At 47.4% G+C, this 19,593-nt stretch overlaps 1 pseudogene; it reads left to right on the plus strand.

Moving 5' to 3' along the window:
* Nucleotides 1-19,593, plus strand: part of LOC136454712 (ABC transporter B family member 11-like) — a 135,991-nt pseudogene that overhangs the window by 69,118 nt on the left and 47,280 nt on the right.

Below are 19,593 nucleotides of genomic sequence, written 5' to 3' on the forward strand. Positions count from 1 at the left end.
CAATATTCCCTTTGTAGCCTTCAAATGACTTTCTCTTGATAAGGCTTGAAATCTAGCACACATGCATACACTAAACATCACATCCGGCCTTGATGTGGATCACATAGAGTATGCTTCCAATCATAGACCGATAGTATCTTTTGATCCACCATATTGCCACTAGCATTACTATCCAAGCTTCCACTTGTTCCCATTGGTGTACTAATAGCTTTAACATCATCCATTCCAAACTTCTTGAGCATGTCTTTGATGTACTTGCCTTGACTCACAAATGTGTCCATTCTTCATTTGTTTGATTTGAAGACCAAGGAAGTAACTAAGCTCTCCAATCATGGACATCTCAAACTCACTTGCCATCATCTTGCCAAACTCCTCACAAAAATCTTGATTGGTTGACCCAAATATGATATCATCAACATAGATTTGCAGTACAGACAAGTCATTTCCAAGCTTCTTAGTGAAAGAGATTGGTGTCAACCTTTCCATATTAAATCCCTTATAGAGTAGCAAATCCCTCAACTCTCTCATACCATGCTCTTGGTGCTTGTTTCAATCCATACAAAGCATTTCTTAACTTGTAAACATGGTTGGGTTTCTTTTCATCTTTAAAGCCAGGGAGGTTGCTCAACATACACAAGCTCATTGATGTACCCATTTAGAAATGCACTCTTCACATCCATTTGATACAACTTGATGTTGTGGGCACAAGCATAGGCTAGCAAGATCCTAATTGCTTCCAATCTTGCAACCTAAGTCATATGTTTCTCCAAAGTCAAGACCTTCAACTTGAGTGTAACCTTGAGCCACTAATCTTGCTTTGTTCCTTATTACTATCCCATCTTGATCTTGCTTGTTCCGAAAGACCCACTTGGTTCCAATTACATTATGATCCATAGGCCTCTCAACTAACTCACATACTTGATTTCTCTTGAAGTTGTTTAGCTCTTTATGCATAGCATTGACCCAATCAACATCCTTAAAGCTTCATCTATCTTCTTAGGTTCAATGTATGACACAAATGAGAAATGTTCACAAAATGATGCCAATCTAGATCTTGTTTGTACACCTCTAGAAATATCACCAATTATAGAGTCCAAAGGATGATCTCTTGCGACATTGGTTGGTTGGAGAGCTTGCGCTTGATTGCTTGCATTTGATCGACCATTTAGTTGAGATGATGAACTAGCCACTTGTTGATCTTGCACTTTGTCATCACTAGTACTTGCTTGAACTTGATCATGAGAACCACTAGCTTGCACATTTGAGTTAGAGAGCACTTGATTCTTGTCATCTTCAACATCAATCACCTCTCTAGGTCTTATATCACCAATATCCATGTTCTTCATTGCATTGACTAATTGAGTGCCTCTCACATCATCTAGATTCTCATCTTCCTCTTGGGAACCATTTGTTTCATAAAATTCCACATCATGAACCTCCTCAAGAGTACCACTAGCCAAATTCCAAAGTCTATAAGCCTTGCTAGTAGTGGAGTAACCAAGCAAGAAACCTTCATCACATTTCTTTCAAACTTGCTCAATCTATTGCCTTTCTTCAATATGTAGCATTTACAACCAAAAACCCAAAAGTATGCTATGTTGGGTTTTCTTCTATTCAATAGCTCATAAGGTGTCTTCTCCATCATGGGGTGACAATAGAGTTGGTTGCTATAGTAGCAAGCCATGTTGATTGCTTCGGCCCAAAATGAATGACTCACATTGTACTCACTCAACATTGATCTTGCCATGTCAATCAAAGTTCTATTCTTTCTTTCAACTAGGCCATTTGATTGTGGAGTGTACTTGGCCAAAAATTGATGCCTAATTCTAAACTCATCACACAAATTTTCTTGATGGTTGTTTCAAACTCATTGTGAATGCCCTTGGCAAATGATTTGAATGTTGCAAACACATCACTCTTATCCACTAGAAAGAATACCCATTTATATCTAGTGAAATCATCCACAATCACAAATCTATATTTGTTTCCACCAATGCTAGTGTATGTGGTTGGTCCAAACAAGTCTATGTGCACCAACTCAAATGCCTTAGATGTGCTCATCATGCTCTTCTTAGGATGTGTGTTACCAACTTGCTTTCCAGCTTGACATGCACTACATAGCTTATCTTTCTCAAATGTGACATCTTTCAAGCCTCTAACTAAGTCATGCTTGATCATCTTGTTCAATTATTTCATTCTAACATGACCAAGCCTTCTATGCCATAACCAACCCATGCTAGACTTAGTGAGCAAACATGTTGACAATTGAGCTTCTCTAGTATTGAAATCAACTAAGTATAGAATCTATCTGGAAACTATTCACTTTGCAATACAAAGTAACAATACTTCTACTTCATGTAATCATTCAAAATTTGACAACATAGAATCTACCAACAGTTTAAGCATACCAAATACATTTAAGATAATATAATGGTGAAGCCCAAACTATTTATTTAATTGCCTTTATTATTTTATTTAGATATCTAGGTTAAATAATAAACATATATCAGATGTACTTCATAAATTCTCAAAAATTTACAGTGCCTTACTAATGCTATCAAAGGACTACTATAAAAATTTCATGTCATTTTACTAAGTAGAACATCCTATACAAAAATGACAAGGAAGCAAGGCTTGAAATAGCATAAATGGAAAATCCTATTGAAATGTGTCAAGCAACAGATTTCCTATTTTTCTTAGCATCCATACGGTACTAGGATTACCTCCAACAAATTTCATGAATTTTGGACTCATAAATAATTTATAAAAAATTCATGCAAGGATTAACTATTCATAAAAGAAAAATCTATAACTATAAATCTACACATGCACTGGTCCTCAAATTTTTACCAGAGCTCATATATGCTAAGACTAGCTTACCACAAAAATTTCATAAATTTTGGAGCATAGGAACTCTAGATATAAAATAAACAAATTTGAATGCATTCAAAAGCACATTTCAAATCCCTATTTAAATCTCCAAAAATTTCTACTATACAAGTCAAGAACATATTTTTCCTAAATACTACACTTCCTAAGGAACACTCACAAATTTATTTCACAATTTTTGGAGCTATTAAACTGAAGATACAAAAATTACAAAACATACGAAATCTGCATTCAAAATGAACTGGATTTAAAACATGGAGTCGCTGACCGGTGGGACCCGCTGGTCAGTTGACCCCACCTGTCATTGAGACGGAAACAGAGCCGGCGGCGCTACTCTACGGACGCGGCCAGAGCTCGTCGACGGCGAACTTGCTGGCGGTAACATCTTCACGGCGTGACCTACTCGACCTAGCGCGTCTAATCAGCCACTTGGCTGGCCCTATCATCGACGCGAGTGACGACGGCGGTGGCAATGGTGGAGCGGCGAGGCGGGACCACGGCGGTACGCCGGTGGAGGCCACAGCGAAGCACAAAAGGGTGTGGACGAGTTTCCCAGGGCTCAGGTGAACCTATCGCGCAAGGTTGCACGGTCTACGGTGGAGGGAGGTGCCCCAGCCACGGTGACGGGCGCGTCGGGGACGCTCCGGCGAGCTAGCGCACGGCGCTGCTGCTTACCAGGTGCGGTCAGCGAGCGCAGGCCGAGGTGGTGAGTCACTGGAGCTCAGGTGGAGGTGTTGCGGTGGCGGAGGAGCGACGAGAGCAAGCTGGCGCTGGCTACGGTGACGGCGGAGCTGCTCGGCGCTGCGGGAGCTCGGCGGCTGCGCTGTGGGCGAAGAAGGAGGCCGGGAAATGCGAAATGAGGGCGCGGGATGGCTCGGGCAGGTGCTGGCGGGGTTAAGGCCGTGTTCAGGCGCGTTGTGGCCTGCGCGGTCAGGGCAACGGCGACGAGCGGCCGTTGCCGCGGACACGCAGCGCGCGGGCTCTGCCGGTGGTCGGCCACTGAACGGCGTCGTCCAGTTCGTCAGTTAAGCCAGCCGAGCCTGACGACGAGTTTTGCAATCGAGTTAACTGAGAATCCGTGGCTCCGTTGTGCAAACATCCTAAACCGAATTTGTAGACCTATGTACCAGCTACAATTCTTGTTCAAAGCACTTGTTCTAATTCGCAACAGAAACGGAGTAAAATCATGCTCAAGGTCGGCTTGTCAGGCTGTCAGTGATCCAAGACTTAGCAAAAATTCGTTAAGTGTTGAAATATGGATTTTGCTGATTTTTGTGGGACCTATTCAAGCATGTTAGAAGCTAAATCAGTCAATGACCCAAAAATAAAAGTTGTTCCTTATACCAAATACTACAACTTTGCTTTAGTGATCTCCTCCATGCAAGGTCTCTAACACCTAGTTCAACTTTGGTCAAACATGTCACTTTTAAATGATGATACACATCAAAGCATGGCTTAATGACCAAATTAGCCCTAGCCCTAAATACCAAAGTTGTTCATGATGATATCCTAAACATGTTTAAGCTATTTGCAAGGTCACACAATCATCTACATGTTTACACTCATGATCATATGCACATACACATGGAAACATGAAATAATAAGAATATTGCATATGTTTCAATCGAATGTTTCAAATGTCAAAGCTTGTATATGAATGCTTTATGATCATGCTCATGTTATGCAAGTCAAGTTATGCAAGGTTAACACCTGAGGTGTTACAACTGTCGGTCACATCCCACATTTGATCATTGATTGAACCAAGATACATCTTCATCTTTCTCTTCCAATAATCTTAACATGTGCCATCAAAGAACGGTGTTTTGCCCCCCACATGGTTGAACACAACTTGAGCCATAATTTGACACCGAGGTTGTTAAGCCTTCAATCAAATGGTGACCATGGCTCCGATACCACTTGAAAGGTCCTAATATGGCTAGAGGGGGGTGAATATCCTATTTAAAAATCTACAAGCCAACTAGAGCAATTTGATTAGTATGACAAATAGCAAAATGCAAACTTGCTCTAGCTCTACAAGGGTTGCAAGCCACCTATCCAACAATTCTAGTTACTATGATCACTAGACACACAATTTGCTAAGTCACTACTCACTAAGAGCTCTCACACTTGCTACACTAAAGAGCTCCACTAGATGAACTTAAGCTACAAAGCGAGCTCTCAATTCTAGCTACACTAAAGAACTTGCTACAACTAGTTTGTGGGAATGTAAATGAGTAAGTAAGGTGATTATACTGCCGCGTAGAGGAGTGAACCAATCACAAGATGAATACTAATTCAATCAATGGGAGAATACCAAAGGGCAAGAGACAACCAATGTTTTTCTCCCGAGGTTCATGTGCTTGCCGGCACGCTAGTCCCCATTGTGTCGACCAACACTTGGTGGTTCGGTGGCTAAGAGGTGTTGCACGAACCTCGTCCACACAATTGGATACCACAAGAACCTACCCACAAGTGAGGTAACTCAATGACACGAGCAATCCACTAGAGTTACCTTTCGGACCTCCACCGGGGAAGGCACAATACCCCTCATAATCAATGGGAAATGGCCATGAACAATCACCAACTCATGCCACACCACCACCGCTGCTCCAAGCTATCTAGGTGGTGGCAACCACCAAGAGTAACAAGTGAATCCGATCATGAAACACAAACACCAAGTGCCTCTAGATGCAATCACTCAAGCAATGCACTTGGATTCTCTTCCAATCTCACAAAGATGTTGAATCAATGATGGAGATGAGTGGGAGGGCTTTGGCTAAGCTCACACGGTTGCTATGTCAATGCAAATGGCCAAGAGAGTGAGCTAGAGCTAGCCATGGGGCTTAAATAGAGAGCCCCCATGAATAGAGCTATTGGCTCAATTATTGGGTTGACTGCGGGATGACCGGACGCACCGATCGTGTGCACCGGACGCGTCCGGTGTGGTGACGGGACGCGTTCGGCCGCTGCATCCATTTGCAGCCAGACCGCCATGTGTCCTATTCAAATTGTTTGGCCATTCATGCCCAATGGCTATCTCTACGCATAGTAATACTGGTGACTGGACACGCTGTTAGAAAACGACCGGACGCGGGAGATGCAGCGTCTGGTCAAGTCTAGAGAGCTCCTAGAGCTGCTCTGGGCCGACCGGACGCTCCCAGCATCCGATCAATTATAGAGCTAAAACCCCAAGTCTAGCTGGTTCACACCAAACGCGTCCGGTGTGGCGACCGGACGTGTCTAGTCGCTGTGTCTGGTCGAGTCCAGAGAGCTCCTAGAGCCGCTCAACTACGACCGGATGCATCCGGTGTGGGCGATCGGATGCACCCCTACATTCGGTCCTCTCTGGACCAACACGTATGCCCCATGTCACCTCGACCGGATGCTAAATAGTGATTGCTCAGCGTCTGGTCACTACTACGACCTAGAGTCCGGTCACCTCGTCAACTCTATCGCACCTGGCTAGAATACCGGACATGTCCGGTATGTATATCGGACGCGTCTGGTCATGTCGGGAAGATATCGGACGCGTCTGGTCCTCACATTGGACACCTCCAGTCACCCCATGACCAGCGCATTCAACTCCTTTCCAACTCTATCTTCTTTACCCTTACTCAAATGTGCCAACCACCAAGTATATCACCTTGTGCACATGTGTTAGCATATTGTCACAAATGTATTCAAGGGTGTTAGCACTCCACTAGATCCTAAATGATATGCAATGAGTTAGAGCATCTAGTGGCACTTTGACAGCTGCATTTTGATACGAGTTTCACCCCTCTTAATAGTATGGCTATCAATCCTTAATGTGATCACACTCACTAAGTGTCTCGATCACCAAAACGAAAAAGCTCCTATCAAGTTTCGCCTTTGCCTTGAGCTTTTTGTTTTTCTTTCTTCTTTTCTAAGTCTAAACATTTGATCATCACCATGCCATCACCATCATCATGTCATGATTTTCATTTGCTTCATCACTTGGAGTAGTGCTACCAATCTCATAATTACTTTGATAAACTAGGTTAGCACTTAGGGTTTCATCAATTCACCAAAACCAAACTAGAGTCGAGCGCTACCGGAGGCAAGCTGCTGTACACAATGGATCAGTGGCATGCCTTCGACAAGAAGAAGGAGGAAGGATCTGGTTTGTCCAGCTCCAAGGAGCGTCACCGGCGTCCACGCAGTGGCAAGAAACAGGAGGAAAGGGACCCAGGGCTAGGTCGACACTGATGGCGGTGGCACCGGCGAGCGCAAGGTGACCTAGGATGACACCTACAACAACTATGGTAGGACTGCCACTAGGCCAAGGACTGCCACCTTCCTCCATGCCATGGTGGGCAGGCTCATGTTGCGCAAGCAGAAGAGCAGGATGCCACTATGTTCCTAGCGCACGGGTGTGTCGAGCTACAGCAAGACATAGGGGAGGGGTTGAAAGGTCCAAGCTTTCCCCTTTTTGGGTTAGCTGGCTCCATCGAGCTCCACCTCAATGAACCGTGCGCCCATGCCTTCCTCGACAAAGGTGCCGCCAATGACAAGATCGATGGCTGGTACCTCAACACTGGTGTGATGCACCACATGACTAGTCAGCGTGAGTTCTTCGACCTAGACTCCAGCATGAAGGGCTCCATCAAGTTTAGTGATGCCTCCACCATCAAGATCAAGGGCGTTGGCTCAGTCATCTTTAAGGCCATGACGGGGGAGCACCGTCTTCTCATTGGGGTGTACTACATCCTGACCTTGAAGAACTCCATCATTTGTGTTGGGCGGCTAGATGAGAATAGCTCATGGGTGGAGATTGAGGATGGCGTGCTCCGTATCTATGATAGAGGCCACTGTCTTCTCGCCAATGTGAATCAGGGAAGCAACCACCTTTTATATGCTCCAAGTACAGGTGGCGTACCCCCTCTGTCTTGCCGCGTGCCAGGATGATGAGGCATGGCACTAGCACGAGCATTTTGGGTGCCTTCACTTCGAAGCCCTGAAGCAGCTCGGCAAGAAGGAGATGGTTCACGGCATGCCTTGCGTCGACCATGTCAAGTAGCTCTGCGACACCTGTGTGGTGACCAAGCTGAAGTGCTAGCCCTTCTCGCGTTAAGCCTCCTACCGCACCATCGAGCAGCTCGAGCTGGTGCACAGCGACCTCTGTGGTCCAGTGTCACCGGCCACTCTTGGAGGTCGGCGCTACTTCCTACTGCTCATCAACGACGCCACCCACTATATGTGGGTCGTACTGCTCGATTCCAAGGCAGCAGCTGCAGACACCAACAAGCGCCACCAGGCAGTCGTGGAGAAGGAGTGCGGCCACAAGCTCTGGGTACTCCACATAGATAATGGTGGTGAATTCACAGCAGTTGAGTTCACGACATACTACACCGACGAGGGGATTCAGTGCCACTACACTGCGCCCTACTCACCATAGCAAAACGGCGTGGTCGAGCGCCACAATCAGACAGTGGTGGCAGCGGCGTGCGTGCTCCTCAAACAATGTGGCATGCCGGTGGTCTACTAGGGAGAGACCGTGATGACCACCATACACCTGCTCAACTGCTCTCTAACCAATGCACTCAATGGCAAGACACCATATGAGGCCTAGCACGAGCTCAAGTCAGTGGTCATCTATCTGCGTATCTTTGGTTGCCTCGCCTTAGTCAAGGAGCTGAACCCCATTGGCAAGCTTAATGATCACAGCTCACCAGGGGTCTTTATCGGCTATGCAGAGGGGGCTAAGGCCTACCGCATGCTTGACCTAGCGACACGGCGTGTGCATGTGGCGCTTGATGTTGTGTTTGATGAAGGACACGGCTGGGCATGGGACAAGGTGATGGATGATGGGTTAGCGACCGCGCTTCGTGACTTCACTATCGAGTACGTGTTGGTTGGAGGTGCTGAGGAAGCACAAGGTGCATCTTCATCGACGTATGGGTCTTCATCACCAGCACCGACCTCTTCACCAACTCTGCCTCGTTCGCCATCACCAAATCTAGGGAGCTCGGTAGCCCACTGATGGTGGTTGCCAGCCCATCGGTGGTGGTCGGTAGTCCATCGGTAGCAGCTCCGACCTCTCCAGCACCACAGCCGACCTCTCCGACCTCTACATCATCGTAGCCAAAATCTCTAGCATACCAGCCAACCTCCTTGGCATCTTCAACCTTGCCCACTGTGACACCAACACACACAGGGTAGCTGAAGGTTGAGTATGCCACACCATTGGAGGATGATGAAGACTGCCTAAATGCCTACTAAGACAATGAGTCTACAATACCACACCATGGCAAGCATCCTCAGTGACTAGTCTTCACCGGACTAGCCCAAGAGGCTCTTCGCCTAGCTTCATCTGACACATGTCGATGAGACGACCACTTATGCTGAGGCATAGGGTGATCCGGCGTAGCGAGCGATAATGGAGCAGGAGCTCAAGTCCATAGAGCAAAACCACACCTGGGAGCTAGTGCCACTGCCTAACGGCCACCGCCCTATCACCCTGAAGTAGGTGTTCAAGCTCAAGAAGGACAAGCTAGGCGCGATGATCAAGCACAATGCACGGCTGGTGGCACGTGGCTTCGTTCAATAGGAGGGGATCAACTACATGATGCCTTTGCCCCCATGGCATGCATGATGTCAGCCCATGTCCTTCTCGCGCTGGGGGGCCAAGAGGTGTGGCAAGTCCACCACATGGACATGAAGTCCGCCTTCCTCAACGATGATCTCAAGGAGGAGGTCTACATGCACCAGCCACCTGGCTACACCGTTGCTAGAGAACAGAGGAAGGTGTACCGCCTATGCAGGGCACTCTATGGCCTATATCAGGCACCATGTGCCTAGAACGTGAAGCTTGACGCCACACTCAAGAAGATGGGCTTCAAGCAGAGCGCGCATGAGGTGGCGGTGTACCAGTGGGGTAGCAGATGCAACGTTCTACTAGTCGGCATCTACATCGATGACCTCATCATCACCGGTGCTAAAGAGCAGAAGGTGGAGGTGTTTAAGGTGCAGATGCAGAAGGAGTTTGACATGAGTGACCTCGGCCTCCTCTTCTTCTACCTCGGCATCGAAGTGTGCCAGGATGCCACTAGGATCGCCCTCCACCAAACCCACTATGCCAAGCGCATCATCGAGCTCGGTAGCATGATAGACTGCAATCTGACCCACACCCCAATGGAGGAGAAGCTCAAGCTGAGTTGGGAGAGCATGGCAGAGGAGGTCAATCCAGCTCATTACCAGTGGCTGATCGGGAGCTTGTGCTACCTGGTCCAAACATGGTCGGACATCGCGTTCACCGTTGGGTACATGAGCCAGTTCATGGAGCAGCCGAAGATGGAGCATCTACAGGCCGTCAAGTGAACTTGGGCTACATGGTGAGCACCCTTGACTATAGTCTTCACTACAGAAGGGCCCTCGACATGGCGTGGTTCGTCGGCTACTGCAACAGCATCCTCGCCGCCTATGTGGATACCAGCAAGAGCACAACCAGGACGATGTTCTTCCTCGGTGATTGCTTGGTCAGCTGGCAATCCCTCAAGCAGAAGGTGGTGGCCCTCTCAAGCTATGAAGCAGAGTACATCACCACCACCACTGCCATAACACAAGCACTATGGTTGTCAAGGATGCTGGCAGAGCTCTTTGGCAGGAAGGTGGATGTGGTTGAGTTGTAGGTTGATAGCAAGTCTGCTCTAGCTCTGGCCAAGAACCCTATCTTCCATGAAAGAAGCAAGCACATCCACATCAAGTACCACTTCATTAGAGATTACTTGGAGGACGGAAGCATCAAGGTCAACCACATTGCCACTACTGATCAACTGGCTGACATTCTCACCAAGTCACTAGGGAAGTCCAAGTTCTAGGAGATGAGGGAGAGGATTGGGCTACAGTAGATCACCTCTAGTGCTTGGCACAAGGCTTAGGGGGAGATTGATAGATAAGCCTAGTGCTAAAGCACTTGTATCTTACTTTTCCTGCACTTTTTACTTTCCTTGGCTTCCAAGCCATGTGTTAGGAATATGCTCAGCATCCACTTTAGTGGTTGGAATATGTTGTAGCAAGTGGGAGTCCCCTTTGCCTATAAAGGGCAAGGGAGTGTCATTGTAAATATAGGCCATTGCATTTTACATTCAATCCAAGCGGCCAAGGGCCAAACTCGCTCTGGTAGTTCCAGATCTGAATCTGAGATCCAATCAGGCCAACAAGTGCGACTAGCTTGTTTTTTGATATATTCATCCTTACATATCTTTAAAAACATCATGACATTATGGTAACCTGGTTTATTGTTCATGCTTTGAAGGTGGTTTCATTCAATGGCGAGAAGCAAGCTATAACAACATATAACAAGTTCATAAGAAAAGCATATGACTTGGAACTACAAGAAGGTGTTGTGAATGGACTTGTATCTGGTTTCTTAGATGTAGCCTTATGTTGCAGTTATGGGTTAGCAATCTGGTATGGATCTAGATTGATAGCTAATCATGGATATAATGGTGGCATGGTTGTTTCTATTATAATGGCTATCATGATGGGCGCAATGTAAGTTCAGTACACATCCTATCATCACTGAATATTTGTGGAAATGAAATGACAATGATGGTAAATGAGCATGAAGTGTGCTTTATGCCCATCCTATAGTCATTGTGACAATCTATATTATGTCTATTAAAATTCAAAAACTATTTTTTGCACTTCCATGACAAAGATGCTAATTCCCAAGCCAGTTTAAATCTTGAGTATTTCAAATAAGGTCTTTCCATATCCTTATTTTTCATTGACCGTTCATTTACTGATTTTAGTTGTGTACTTATTTTTGTAGATGCTTAGGTCAGGCAACACCATCAGTAATAGCTTTCGCTGAAGGTCAAGGAGCAGCATATAGAATGTTCAAGACAATTGAACGAAAACTGGATATTGACACATATGATACCATAGGTATCATATTGGAGGACATTAGGGGTGATGTTGAACTAAAGGATGTGTACTTTAGCTATCCTTCTAGATCTAAGCATTTGGTATTTCATGGATTATCATTACGAGTAGCAAGTGGCACAACTATGGCACTAGTTGGAGAGAGCAGCAGTGGGAAGTCAATCGTGATTAGTTTGGTGGAGAGATTCTATGACCCATTGGCTAGGAAAGTCTTGATTGATGGAGTTGACATTAGAAGAATGAAGCTTGGATGGATAAGACAAAATATTGGTCTTGTTAGCCAAGAACCAGTGTTGTTCTCAACTATGATCAGAGAGAACATTGCCTATGGGATGGAAAATCTAACACATGAAGAGATCAAGAGAGCAATTGAGCTAGCGAATGCAACTAAATTCATTGATAAGTTTCCAGATGTATTAATAAATGTCAATTACGGTCACTTTATTTGCTAATTTTCTTCCACCCACATTACTAATCAGTATGTTGTGTGACACCTCCCCAGGGCCTTGACACAGTGGTTGGTGAACATGGAATTCAACTATCTAGAGGGCAAAAACAAAGAATAGCAATTGCTAGAGCAATTGTAAAGAACCCTAAGATCTTACTACTTGATGAAACAACCAGCGCACTTGATATGGAATCAGAGATGGTAGTTCAAGTAGCTTTGAATCAAGTAATCTTAGAAAGGACTATGATTATTGATGCTCATCGCCTAACCACGGTGAAGAATGCTGATGTGATATCTGTCTTGTAGCATGGGAATGTGGTGGAACAAGGTATCATAGACTTAGAAGAAAATTAATTATTCTTATGTTGTCCCTATACGGTCTAAGATTGAGGTTCCAAAGTATAATGTACTAATGTTTAGACCATAGGAAACTATATAATCTTTGTAGCCTTGTGAGCTTGTGAAGACATTTGACCTATATTTCCTGAAATCCCATAATTAAGTCACCAAACAGAAGATGTATGTGATAAACTAATGGCAGATAGGCTAGTGGTCCATGACATCTATATATATTATTCATAGAACATTGTATGGGCATCAAGAAACTTTACTCATTTTAATTGAAATAAAATGTTACTCCATTACACAACATATTATTTGATCTATAGAGCTTATGTCATTTTGGACATATTTTGTGCAAGTTCACATTCAGAACTGATGAAAATACCAGAAGGTGCTTATTCTCAGCTTATTCATCTGCAAGAGAGTCAGCAAGAGTTAGAATTTTCTAATGTTGACCCTGATATAGAAATCATGAACGCTTCAGTATCTATAAAATAATTTACTGCTCTCCCTCTATACGCGCGGTAGGGGCAGGAGCCGAAAGGGCTCCCCTGCCGCTGCACTGTAGCCACGGCAGGGGCAGGTGCCAAAAGGCTCTCCTACCGCACTGTAGCCACAGCAGGGGCAGGCGCCAAAATCAGCTCTACTGTCACATCTAATCACTGTAGCAGTATGGCAGCCTGGCATGTCTATGTACTAGGATTAGATAGGTAGAGTTGTATATATAGCTTCCCACTACAATTCAGTAAAGAGAGAGAGTTCAGTTTTGCCATCTCTTCTGTAGAGCTCTGGCCAATGCAGGTGCTTGTGCTGTGTGTGTGCGCACACTGTTCTCCCTCCCTCTTCTACCTCTAGCTATAGTGTGTGTGGTCAGCAATGACTGTGAGCCATCGGCTCACCCGTGCGGGAGATCTCAGGGACAACAAGTGGTATCAGAGCCGTACAAGCGCCGTCGCTGGACTAACCGCTGGCGATGATGGGCGGTTTGGAGATGGGCGACAGCAGCGGCGCTGCTGTGGCTGCCCAGCCATGACAGGAGGACATCATGCGCATGGTGCGGGAGGTCAGTGGCACCAGTTGATCGACACTGACTCGCATCAACTATGGCGAGTGGGCGGTGACCATGAAGGTCAAGCTCAGAGCCCGATGACTCTGGAATGCCATTAAGAAGGGCATCGACAACGAAGAAGACGACATGTCAGCGTTGGAGGCTATCCTCGCTGCTGTGCCAATGGAGTATAGGGAGTCATTGGGGTGATGAACTCTGCTAAAGAGGCGTGGGAGGCCATGCAGCGATGCGTGTTAGCTCTGACCACACAAAGAAGATGACGGTCTAGTTGCTAAAGCAGGAGTACGCCACCCTCAAGTTCAAGGATGGTGAGTCAGTGGATGTGGGGGTATTAACCCCTATACCCTTACGGCTAAGATTGGGCCGGCTCGGATCAGTGGGTTCGGTCCACCAAAAGACGACGCGCGGCCCGACCAACCTGTTTGGAGTCCCGCGAAAGGAGTCAAGACAGACTTGGCGATCAAGCAAGATCTTGGTCGGTTAGAATAGGAATCCTTATCCGGTCACCTATGGCAATTGTAACTGACTAGGATTAGTTTCTAGATCTGTAACCCTGCCCCTCAGACTATATAAGGCGGGCAGGGGACCCCTCTAAAAAACATCTCTCATTGACATACAGCAATACAATCAGACGCAGGACGTAGGTATTACGCCTTTTTGGCGGCCGAACCTAGATAAAACCTCGTGTCTGTCTTACATCACCATCTTGTTTGTGGCTTGCGCATCTGTCTGCCGACAATCTACTACCTTGGGCATACCCCTAGGTAGACTGCCAACCATATTTCGTCAATAGTGGCACGCCAGGTAGGGGGTGTGTGTACTGCTCTCCAAGCAAATAAGATGGTCCTCATCTCCGGCTCTGTGGCTACACCGAACGGCCTCACGTTCACCGTCGGCTAGATCACCTAGACCACTGGCTCTGACGACTTCATCGCCATGACCATGGAGGAAGCGCGGATTCAATCTGCGTCAACCACGGCTCCGACCATGGTGGACACGGCTCTGACCACGGTGGATACAGCTCCGACCACAATGGATCTGACTTCGACCACGGTACATCTGGCTCCGACCACGCCTACATCATCTTCAGCCACGCCGACAACCCGTCGTCTGCTTCCCCGCTACCAAGGGAAGCAGATCGACAACACCGACCTGCTCGACTCCATCGATCGGGTCAGCACCAAACTCGCTGAAACCGTAGCTCTGGTAAGTACAATTCAAAGTTAACCTAATGAGCAGGTAACCGCTCCCCACAACAGATCTACCCGACCAGCTCAGGCCAGTCGTCCTACACGACTTGGTACAGATCTTATGGTCATATCTACTCCTGAAGGGCGCTCCGCTCGTCGCCGGCCAGCCTCCGCGATGGGTCTCCGGCTCTCCGAGTACGAAGCCTCGATGGATAACTACCAGGCCTAGCCCTACGGCCTGTGAAACGCTGCCTCCAACTACGCGTATAACATACAACGCTGCTCAGATCTGTGTTTTGTACATCAGCCTCGGCCAAGGCCAAGCAACTTCGTCAACATGATCTGGATTAAGGATTATCAAGAAGGATCCGTCCACACGGTCCAAGAGGGTGACTCTAGCTCCTTGTCTGGCATCGCATCTAGTGCCTCCGTCTACACCAAGCTCCAGCATCACAACAATGAAGGCGTCGAATACGATCTGGATATCCCAGACCACGCCCTAGGGTTCCCGCAATTCTCGTCTTTCCCGCTAAGACGAGGGGGTTTGATCAATGTTGTCAGTAATGATGAACCGCCAGCAGTTGGTGAAATAGAACAAGAGAGGATTGCACACGAGGCACGCAATATTGACCGGTTTAATCGCCAGCAAATTGAAGCTGAAGTAGAAGAGGAGGCACGACGCATAAGGGTCCAGCCACGCGACCTCAACAATGCTTTCGACAGGGTGGGGGACAAATAGGTCTTCAGGACTCCAAGCGCCAATGTAGCTGTCGCCATGGCAACAATGCAACAGCTACCCAACACCCTCGAAACCCAGGCAGTTCGCGATGATATACAAGCTTATCTGACGGCAGCTATGGCTCAGACCGTAGAGATGGTGAATCAAGCCCAGGCTCCATCCGTTTCAGTCGAATCAAGCCACAGTCGCCAATACTCAAGTCACTCACAGCCACTCAACCAACGTGGCTCATGCAACAACGACCCATCAGACAACCGTCAAGGAGGAAACGGTGGTCATGATGGTGGTCGGGACAACAATCGCTGTCGAGAGGACAACCGCCGCGATGTTCGTGATGACAACCGCTGAGATAACCGTGATAATCACCGCGATCGCAGGGTTAATCAGGATGGCAACCGGGATCGCCATGATGGCAATAATGATCTTCGCTGCTACCTCGGGGAACACGATCTGCGCGATTGCATCAACCAGAGAGCCAATGATCGAGCATCCCACGAAAGTTATCGCCGTCTGGAATATGACACTACCCACGGCCCGTCGGGTCTGAAGCAGTTTACTCCACACCTTCGTCAAGTCATATGGCCTAAAAACTTCAAGCTCGAGAAACTTCAGAAATACGACGGCAAGGAAAACCCTAAATTATGGGTCATGCTCTATGAAACTACGTGCAGATCAGCCATGGCTGACAAGCACATCATGTCTAACTACTTCCCAGTCGCTGTTGGCCACGCAGGTCACCAATGGCTGGTCAGCTTGCCGGCGAACTACTTTGATTCTTAGCAAAAGCTCAAGCAAGCCTTCATCGACAACTTCATTGCTACTTGCGAACAACCCGGCAACAAATACGATCTGCAATGGATTCAAGATCGAAAAGATGAGCCACTACGCGAGTACGTCCGGCGTTTCAAGGTCCCATCAATCTCCGACAACGAGGCAATCGAGGCTTTCATCACTGGCCTCCGCTTCCACGACGTCCTAAGGGACAAGCTCCTCCGCAAGAGACCTGAATCGATCATAGCGCTCCTAGCCACCGCTAAGAAATATGCGGACGCCGATGACGCTAAAAAGATAATTATCAAAGAAGCAGCAAGGGTTCCACGCTCCGACCACCCCCCACACCGCGACGACTACCGTAGCAACCGTGGTCGGAACAACAATTTTGATCGCCGCAACCAGTGCAACGACTCCTGCGACCACCGCGACCAACGTAATCAGCGGCGTAACCACCATGACGATTACAGGGGCAAGCGTGCTCGGGAACACGACGGCGAGGTCAATACCGTTAAAAAAGGTGGCGGACGTCGTAACTATGAAGATGACTACGCCAAAGCATTGAAAGGGCCCTGCCAGCTCCATCCCAAGTCAAACCATACTATGGAGAATTGTCGCGTTCTCAAGTCTATCTACATGCGTCAACAGGCTCCGGATACATCCGACAAGCCTAACGGCGCAGGAGAACAGCACAACGAGGACAACGACGATGAAGACGCGGATCCCTATCACAAGTACGTCAAGCCAACCGATCATGTCCACACCATCATCGGAGGCAAAGTGTCCATCGAGACCAAACGAGAACGCAAGCTGCTCGCCCGCGCTTGCTTGAACGTGGCCAACACCGATAACCTCCTCGCCGATCTGCGACTCCCTCCATGGTCTCACCGTGAGATCTCCTTCAGCAGAAAGGACCAATGGGCTGCAATACCTAAGCCAGGACATTTTCCCCTGGTCCTCGATCCTTGCATCAACAAGGTTCAGTTTGACAGAGTGCTGATCGACGGCGGCAGCTCCATCAATATACTATTTAGGAACAGTCTGCCCGCCCTGAAGATAACCCAGGCGGATCTCAAGCCATACGAGGCACAGTTCTGGGGTGTTCTCCCCGGACAGAGCTCTACACCTCTCGGGCAGATCACGCTACCTATGTAATTCGGGACCTCGGACCACTTCCGCACTGACTACATCAACTTCGTGGTCGCTGACTTCGATGGCACCTACCATGCTATTCTTGGTCGACCGTCGCTCACCAAGTTCATGGCCATACCTCATTATAGGTATCTAGTGCTCAAGATGCCTACCAAGAAAGGAGTTCTAACCCTCAGGGGCAACGTATACGCAGCTTATACTTGTGAGGACGACAGCTTCAAAATAGCAGAGGCTCACGACCTCTCTATTCGCATGGCCGAGACCATGCTCGACGCCAAGAAGACCTCCACCGACCACCTGGAGATTCCAGAGCTTGAGGCTCCACGCAAGAACATCAAGTCCAAGGAGCACAAGATGATCCAGCTAGTCGACGGCGATCCCAGCAAAACGGCCCTTATTGGGGCCAACCTGGATCCCAAATAGGAAGACGCGCTCGTCAGGTTCTTGAGGAGCAACGTGGATGTGTTCGCATGGAAACCTACTGACATGCCCGGTGTACCTCGGAACTTGATCGAGCACTCCTTGAATGTCAACGGCAAGGCCAAACCTATCAAGCAGAAGCTACGACGGTTCGCTCGCGACAAAAAGGAGGCGATTAGGGTAGAAGTTACACAGCTTTTGGTAGCCAGATTTATCAAAGAAGTGTATCATCCGGAGTGGTTAGCCAACCCAGTTCTTGTACGCAAAAAGAATAATGAATGGAGAATGTGCGTTGATTACACTGATCTCAACAAACGCTGCCCTAAGGACCCCTTCGGTTTACCTCACATAGACGAGGTCGTAGATTCAACCGCCGGTTGTGAGCTGCTATCCTTTCTCGATTGCTACTCTGATTATCACTAGATCGCTCTCAAAAAGGACGACCAGATCAAGACATCTTTTATTATGCCTTTTGGCGCCTACTACTACACGACCATGTTGTTTGGGCTCAAGAACATCGGGGCTACCTACCAACGTGCTATACAGGCTTGCCTCAAAGAAGAGATCAAAGACAACCTCGTCGAGGCTTATGTTGATGATATAGTTGTCAAAACCAAGGAAGCACATACCCTTGTTGACAACCTGGAACACACCTTTGCAGCCCTTAACACATTCCAGTGGAAATTAAACCCAAAAAAATGCATCTTCGGTGTTCCTTCTGGCATACTACTTGGCAACGTCATCAGTCACGACGGCATACACCCTAACCTGGAGAAAGTCAAAGCTGTCTGGGACATGAAGCCGCCCAAAAAGGTAAAGGATGTTTAGAAGCTTACCGGATGCATGGCCACCCTCAGCCGTTTCATATCAAGATTAGGCGAAAAAGGATTACCATTCTTTAAACTGCTCAAAGCATCCAAAAAGTTTAAGTGGTCGGAGGAAGCAGACGATGCCTTCACATAGCTGAAACAATACCTTACATCACCTCCAGTCCTCACTACTCCTAGAGAAGATGAAACACTCCTACTTTACATTGCGGCTACCAATCGAGTAGTCTCCACGGCCATGGTGGTCGAGCGCGACGAGCTCGGCCACGTCTACAAGGTATAGCAACCAATCTATTTCATCAGTGAGGTACTCAATGAGTCTAAGACCAGGTACCCACAGATTCAAAAGTTGATCTACGCCATACTGATAACATCCCGAAAATTGAAACATTACTTCGATGGATATCGTGTGGTGGTCATGACTGAGTATCCTCTGCGAGACATCATTAGCAACAAGGATGCGAACGGGCGCATCATCAAATGGGCAATGGAGCTATGCCCCTTCTCCTTGGAATTTGCCAGCCGTACTACAATCAAGTCTCAGGCACTCGTCGATTTCATCATCGAGTGGATAGACTTAAGCACGCCTGCCTCTTTGGGATCCGACGAGTATTGGACGATGTACTTCGATGGCTCTCTCAACATTGATGGTGCGGGGGCAGGAGTCCTTTTCGTGTCACCATCCAAGGAGCAGCTCCGGTATGTCCTCAGGATTTATTTCCCAACATCTAATAATGCTGCCGAGTACGAAGCATGCCTACATGGTTTGCGCATTATGGTTGAACTTGGCGTTAAACGTCTCTATGTCTACGGAGACTCGGCTCTGGTCATCAACCAAC

Source organism: Miscanthus floridulus, chromosome 5 (genome assembly GCF_019320115.1).
Source record: "Miscanthus floridulus cultivar M001 chromosome 5, ASM1932011v1, whole genome shotgun sequence".
Taxonomy (NCBI): Eukaryota; Viridiplantae; Streptophyta; class Magnoliopsida; order Poales; family Poaceae; genus Miscanthus; species Miscanthus floridulus.